The 7,853-nt window shown below is 40.9% G+C and overlaps 1 long non-coding RNA gene across 1 annotated transcript; it reads left to right on the top strand.

Annotated features, from left to right (window-relative positions):
* Positions 1–585: 585 nt before the first annotated feature.
* On the top strand, positions 586–6,977 carry LOC145723107 (uncharacterized). Its single transcript, XR_014147946.1, has 2 exons — positions 586–3,495; positions 3,687–6,977. It is a non-coding gene; the product is annotated as an uncharacterized LOC145723107 (long non-coding RNA).
* Positions 6,978–7,853: the final 876 nt, after the last annotated feature.

The following is a 7,853-nucleotide window of genomic DNA, read 5'->3' as shown; positions in this document are numbered from 1 at the left end:
GCGCCCTTCTTAGACCAATTTTATAGCAAGTCGGACCATTAGTTCCATTTTTACTGGTAAAGAAACTGAAGCTCAGAGAAGTTGCCAATTGCTGTGCACAGGCGGTAGACGAAGGGCCGTGATTCACTGGCATTCTGCACCCACCTAACCATTGGGCTTTACAGTCTAAACACGGGTGAAGTGTCAGCTCTCCGTGCCTGTCAAACCTGTGTGTCCCTGGGGGTTATCATCAGGCAAAAGTATGGATTTAAGAGAAATGCACCCTAAAAATTCCTCCAACTGGAAAGTGATATCAATGGCATTTAAAGGGAAAATTCATTTAGTAGACACTAATGTCCTTTTCCTATTGATGGAAGAGAATATTGTGGAGTATTTAAATACTGTAAGAGCAGGGAATTTTGTCTGCTGTATTATCCCCAGTGCTGAGAACAGCGCTGATGTGTGATCCCACTCAAATATTTATTGAATGAGTGAACGAGGAAACCAAGGACTCGCAGGTCCATTTCGATAGGACCATTTTCTTTTTTTTTTTTTTTTTTAAGATTTTATTTATTTATCTGACAGAGAGAGACAGCGAGAGAGGGAACACAAGCAGAGGGAGTGGGAGAGGGAGAAGCAGGCTTCCCACTGAGTGGGGAGCCGGATGCGGGGCTTGATCCCAAGACCCTGTGATCATGACCTGAGCCGAAGGCAGACGCTTAACGACTGAGCCACCCAGACGCCCCTTGATAGGACCATTTTTTAATGAGGCTTCTTATTTTTCACTTGTGAATTTGTCTGTATATCCTAGATATTTACTTCTGGTATTTTGGATAGCGAGGCATTAACCTCTTATGGTGTTCATGTTGCAAATAACTTTCCAATCTGTCAGTATTTAATCTGATAATTTTGTATATGTTATCTTTCATTTTGAAATAGATAATTGAATATTTTCCCCTTATGCTTTGTGTTCTGGGAGTTTCATCTAAGTCCTTCCTGCTCTAAAATCATAAATATGGGTTTCTATATTTTTTTCTGTTTGCTTCAGAGTTTCTTTCATATTTAGTTCTACATCCACTCTTATACTGGTAAATCCTCCAACTATATTTTTCCCCATGTAGGCCACCGGTTTCCTCAACAACACCTGCTGAGTGATCCATTTGTTCGCCACTGAGTCAAATCTCCATCATGTACCAGGTTCCCCTAAAAGCACGAGTCTGTCACTGAGTTCTTTCTTCTGTTCCATGGGCTTATTTCCCTGTGGCTGTAGCAGGTCTGCATCATTTTATTATCATGGGTGTGTGGCATATCTTACCATTCTTTGGGCAAGAATGACATTTTTGCTCTTCTTTTTCAAAACTGGTTCAGCTACGTATAGGCCTTTATTCTCTTATTTATTTATTTATTTTTAAGATTTTTTTTTTTCCTTTATTTGACAGAGAGAGAGAGAGCACAAGCAGGGGGAGCAGCAGAGGCAGAGGGAGAAGCAGGCTCCTCACTGAGCAGGGAGCCCGACGCGGGGCTTGATCCCAGGACCCTGGGATCATGACCTGAACTGAAGGCAGATGCTTAACGACTGAGCCACCCAGGTGCACCTCTATTCTCCTGTATGTTTAGAATAAGTTATTAGATTCCTAAAAAAGAATCCTGCCAGAATTTTTACTAAATTTGTCGGTTGATCCACAGAGATTTGCTCTCTTTCAAATTTCATTGTCAACATTTTTTTAATACTCTAACATCTTGAAAGTTCCTCTTATATCAAGCTGAGATTGCCTTCCTATTATTTTCTCCATTGATCACAACCCTTCAAAATAAGTAAAACATTCTATCTCTTGCCTGTCATGTCTTTCTTGGGTCCTTTACTGGTTAACCTGAATATCCCAAATACTTTTTTGCGTTTTTTTGTGTTACGTCACTACTATTTTCCTTCAGGTTACCACCTGGTCACTCTCTTCAAAACATCTTCTGACCTCCCTATGCCCTCCTTAAGTATGTGGCTTCAAGTGCATCCCTCTAATGTACCTCTAGGCTTAGACAGAGTCAGTCTGACCCATCAAAGACAAAACTGGTAATGCTTGACTTTTCTAGGCTACTGATAAAAATGTTGAACAAGGCAGCACTTATGTAAGAGTTCCTTGGCATTCCACTGGAAACCTCAGCTCAGATCGGCATAGCTCCATTAATTAATCACCAATCCATACGTATAGCTGTTCACTCAGCTCGCTCAACCACTTCATCTTGTCTGGAAGGGCACCATAAGGAAACTACCAAGTGAGTCCTTTGTCTGCTACCTTTTGTCATCTACCAGTCTGACTTCCCTGTCGAAGGTAATGATTTATTCTTGGAAAACATCCTGACTTCTGGTGATCCCTGCTTCCTTCTTCCTGTCAACACAAACCATCTTTTCAGTCTCCAAAATTGTCATCTCAGGACTTCTACAGGGAGAAGACAGAGGCCCTCTTACCTGTATCATCCCATCAGAGCCCCACTTCTCCCAGCCCAACTTTTTTATTTATTTAAGAGTATACATATGATACATATATATCATATGTACTCTATATTTAGTGTTGTTAGAGCCCTTTTCTTAACTGATTTCTTTCTCTGTCTCTTTTTAAAAATCCTATCTGGTATTTCCCTGAGGATGGGACCATATCTTATTTGACTATGATCCAAAGCCACTAGGATGAGATTTGGCACATGGGCCTTTGTCTTAGTTTCTTAGGGTTATGATAAGAAAATACCACAAACTGGATGACTTAAGACAGCGTAAATCTATTGTCTCATAATTCTGGAGGCTAGCAGTCTGCCATCCAGGTGTTGCAGAACCGTACTCCTTCTGAAACTAATAGGGGAGGTCTTCCTTGCCTCTTCCTAGGTTCTGGAGATGTTCCAGCAATCTTTGCCATTCCTTGTTATGTAGATGCATCACGCTAATCCTCCATCTTGACGTTGCATTCTCCCTGTGTCACTGTGTTTTCACATGCTCATCTTTTTATAAAAGAGCACAGGTCCTATTGGGTTAAGGGCACATCCTACTCCAGGATGAGCTAATCTTTACTAATTACAACCGCAGTGACACTATTTCCAAATAGGGCCACATTCTGAGATGCTAGAGACTGGCACTACAACATATCTTTGGGGGGAATACAATTCAACCCTTAACTCCCTTTTGCTATAACAAAGGAAGGATGAATAAGCAAGTTGCATGATGAAACGAATCAAAAATGACATAACTCTTACTCTTTCCTTTTTTCTCTTTCTGAGGCTCCAAACTGTGACCCATTTCTTCATGAACTTTTCATCAGCCAGCTAACAAATGAGACTGTTCAGATGAAGGCCGGGATTCCCAGCACTTTTATAGAGGACTGGAAAATCCACAAAATCCTAAGAACTAAATCTCTAGGGGAATGATTTCAAGGTACACTGCCTGGACTCTTTAAGCCCAGTGCAGTAAAGATGGGCCTGCTCCTGGAACACTTTGAGTTTACAGAAAAGTGTACACTGGATGATTTCTGGGTAAGTTACCTAGTCTTATCTCTGGATGATGACTCTCCTAACCCTTTGAGGCACACCAGAAGTCCAAGCAAAGTGGGCGGCCACGAGAAAAGGTTTACTTCAAAAGTCTGGCTCATGTTGTTTCATGTTACTTCATGACTATATATTTATAATCTCCTCCTCTCTTTGCCTTCCTCTCTCTCTTTACCCAGCCAGACTTGAAGCAGTACTCCTCGGAGTTTGGAGGCTATAGGAAACAAAATGTCAAAGTGTAACATTACCGATCTCTCTAGGAGCAGAGGGAGCTCAAGGCAGCATTGCACCAGGTGACAAAGGGTAATGCAAATGTGGGAGCTCTACCCACTTTGGTCTCCTGGGGTCTCCAAAGATATCACACAGTGTCCAATGGGACCCTGAACTACAGCCTTCGAGTCAAGGGAAGATATTTAAGTTCCATTTTGGAGGCTGCAGCTACATACCAAAGAGAGTCTAAAATAGGGAGAAAAAAGAAATCACAGGGAACTAAAATCACTAGATTCAGGAGCACATGAGCCACCTCTGGGCGACACCTAGAAGTAGTTTGGGGACTTAATGTCCTGCACTAAGGGTACAGATTGGAGCCAGAGAACTAGATCCCATTATTGGGATCTCGATTTACTCTGAGAAAAATGTGGTCCAGAACATAGAATGATAGACATAAAAATAACTGTGACCCCTGAGATAGAGTTGCTTGTCCAAACCACATAATGGACTGAGTCTAAACTGAGCCTGAAATCCACATTTTTTGGATTCTTCTACTGTTGTTCCTGCTTCCATGTGCCACCTCTCTCCACCTGCAAAAGTATCAATTATTAAAAATTCATAGTCATTTTTATGTGCTCATGTCTCATATTCTGTGCCTCATATTCTCTCTTCTCTCCTTTTGGGATTAAAGTCAAAAGTATCTTAGTGACAGCCTCGTAGAGTAAAGTGGACATAAACCAAAACTCAGGGCACATAAATAGTTCAGAATTGAAGAGGAGGCTGCCAAAACAAAAGTTAAAATTTATCAGAATTTTCAAAGTCCCAGGGCGCCTGGGTGGCTCAGTGGGTTAAGTGTCTGCTTTTGGCTCAGGTCATGATCTCAGGGTCCTGGGATCGAGCCCCAGATCAGGCTCCTTGCTGAGCAAGGAGTCTGCTTATATCTCTCCCTCTGCCAGCAGCTCCCTCTCTCTCTGTGCTCTCTCTCTCTCTGTCAGATAAATAAATAAATAAATCTTAAAAAAAATTTTTTTTCAAAGGCCCCAGAACAAAGGCAGCTTCTGTTCTAGCTCACTCCTTGAGGTTCCCAATTTCTTTTTTGAATTTTAGCCTCACAATTCTTTACTTGTCATGTTAGATCATCACTGCTTCTAAGGGAGTTTTGCCCAGTATTTTTAGTTGTTTTCATCAAGAGAGATGATCGCAATAACCTAGCCTACCGTTCTTGAAAACTGAAGGTCTACAGGTAGCTTTTTGAGGGCACTCAGGCAAATTACAGTGGGAATTTTCATTTTTGATCTTTCCAATGACATTTCCCAAAAGGGGAAATAGAAAAGTTATCCACTCTCTGGACAGACGTGTGAACCAGACTAATGCCATCTTAGATAAACCCACCATGATGACCACTCTGTGACCTGAAGTCTTCCTGAGCACAGCCCCCACCCTATTATTTCTTTCTGTTTAGTCACACCCTTAAGAACACCTTTGGGACACAGTATCTTGGATCTATTCTGGAATGTGGACTGTGATTCTCAGATATTTCCTCCTGGGTGGTCTCCCAGCTCTAAAAGCAGGTCTTATAGGAGATGGGGTTGTGGAGAACTACTCATCTTGTGGCCACCCAAGACATTCTTCTGTCTGTAAGTCCCTTTAATAAACTATTTCTTGTCAAGCTGGACTTGAGGGCTTTTTCCTTTGTTCTTACGGCTCCTTCAGGTTTTGGAGGCTGTTTTGCATATACCTTCCTTTCACAGAACAGGTAGAAATTCTAAGATGTGGATTAAGGTCACGTATGCAAGGAGGCCTGGCTCTCTAGTTCTCCAGAGTCAAGAACAAATGAGTCAGAGTCACCTCTGAGATCATGACACATTTTTACTTGGCAGAGTCTAGCAGTTTCAAGACAACTGTTCAGTTTTTACATCTATACTCTATGGATGGTTCAGAGCACATATTTCTACGCAGAGAGAGGGGAGCTGATGAAGGCAGAGGACTCTAGTCATCTAGATTCCTTGGTAAATAATCAGTACCTATTTTCAAAAACCCATTGCTTGCTTCTCTGCTTTTTGTTATGTGGGCCTCAGAAGTATAATATATGAACACTACCCTTAACTCAGGATGAATCTAGGATCACAGATTGCATGCACTTTTCCCTTTAATCTCTAATTTGGTATAGTTCTTCAGTTTTTGTCTTTCATGAAATTCAGACTTTTAGGGTCTCTCATTTTAGATTAGTCCAAGGTTTCCTCTGATTAAATTCAAGTTTTGCATTTTTGTAAGAATACCACAAAAGCAATGTTGTGTACTTCCCAATATATCATGGTAGAAAACATGTGATTTTAATGTGTCACTAACAGTACAATTGATGTTGACTTGAACCACTTGGTTAAAGTAGGATCTGCCAGTTTTCTCCACTATGAAGTTGCTATTTTTCTCTTTGTAATTAGTAAGAATCTGAGGGGGTGATACTTTTCTACCAGCCTGTTTCTCATTATACTTTGAGCCATTAAAATTTATCCATTGGTGATTCTTTTTTTTTTTTTTGGAAAAAAAATTTTTTAAAAGATTTTATTTATTTATTTGAGAGAGAGAGCACAAGAGGTGGTGAGCAGGGAGTCCGATGGGGAACTCGATCCTGGGACTCCAGGATCATGACCTGAGCCGAAGGCAGTCGCTTAACAAACGGAGCCACCCAGGTGCCCCCAACTGGTGATTCTTGACTAAAACAATTATTACCATGATATTTAACAAATGATGATTATTTCCATCATTTTTTTTACATACATTAGTTGAATTCTACTCTAAGGAAGAGCTTTTATTTCTCTCCCACTTGTTTATTACTCAATTATTTATATCACCATGGACTGGTGGATTCCTACTTTCCTGTGTGGGTTATAATCCACACAGAGGAAATCCACACAGTCCGTATTATTCATTACGGACTGAATGTTTGCAGTCCCCCCAAAACTCATATTTTGGAGCCCTAATCTCCTGTATGATGGCATTTGGAGATAGCAGCCTTGGGAAGTAACTAGCTTTAGACCAGGTCATGAGGGTGAGGCCCTCATAAGGGAATTATTGCTCTTAGAAGAAGAGACACCGGAAAGCTTGCTCTCCACACACATGCACCAAGAGGTCATGTGATACCACAGTGAGGTGAAAACAACCACCTATAAGCCAAGAGAAGCCTCAGAATGAAACCTCCCTTGCTTGATATTGGACTTCAGAACTGTGAGAAATAAATGTCTATTGTTTAAGCCACTCAATCTATGGTATTTTTTATCTTTATTTATTTTGTTGCTCAGATTACCCCAGATTTAGCCAATGTTTTAAGTTGACTCCTGTACCTTTGTTTACATGGCTCCCACATTTATTGAGCATTTCCTTTCTGGCACCACAAGATATCCCAGGCTCATCTTGTACTTCATTTTGTATTTTCCTGCTATTATCCTGCTAGTCATTTGTCCAAGGAGCCCCGGGTCCTTTTATTTTATTTATTTATTTATTTTTATTTTAGAATGGTATGTGAAAACCAAGATGTGTGCTAGGAGTGCCCATTGGTACTGAGAAATCATTGCCCCTCTGGGTTCTTTCAGCTCATTAAGCTAAGAAATAAGTGTATTACACACATGCACACATGCACACATCTTATTCCTGTATCTGTCCATCTGAAAATATTGTAAAAATCACAAGTTTTTGCCAATTGAAATATACTGGATTGTATTGATTCTCCAATCCAATCCCATAGATTTTCAAGAATTCATTCTAACCTTCTGTTTTTCCTTCTTTGTAACTCCCTTTTCTGACAGCAAGAAACCTGCCTCTCATTACCCACAATTTACTCATTTGCCATATGTATTTAGTATTATTCTTTAAATTCATCAAGTTCTTTGTCCATCTTTTGTTCTCCTCTTTTCTCTCTCTCTTTTTCTTTTTAGAGAGAGAGCATGCAAGCACATGAGCAGGGCTGAGGGGCAGTGGAGAGGCAGAAGGAGAGGGTGAGAGAGAGAGAGGGAGAATCTTAAGCAGGCTCCATGCCCAACATGGAGCCCAATGCAGGGCTGGATGTCACAACCCTGAGATCATGACCTGAGCCAAAATCAAGAGCTTAACTGTCTGAGCCATCCAAGTGCCCCTCTTTT

Source organism: Leptonychotes weddellii, chromosome 8 (genome assembly GCF_054177405.1).
Source record: "Leptonychotes weddellii isolate Sample4059 chromosome 8, ASM5417740v2, whole genome shotgun sequence".
In the NCBI taxonomy this organism is placed as follows: domain Eukaryota; kingdom Metazoa; phylum Chordata; class Mammalia; order Carnivora; family Phocidae; genus Leptonychotes; species Leptonychotes weddellii.
The sequence above is the reverse complement of the archived record's forward strand: the minus strand, read 5'-3'. Positions and strand labels throughout refer to the sequence as shown.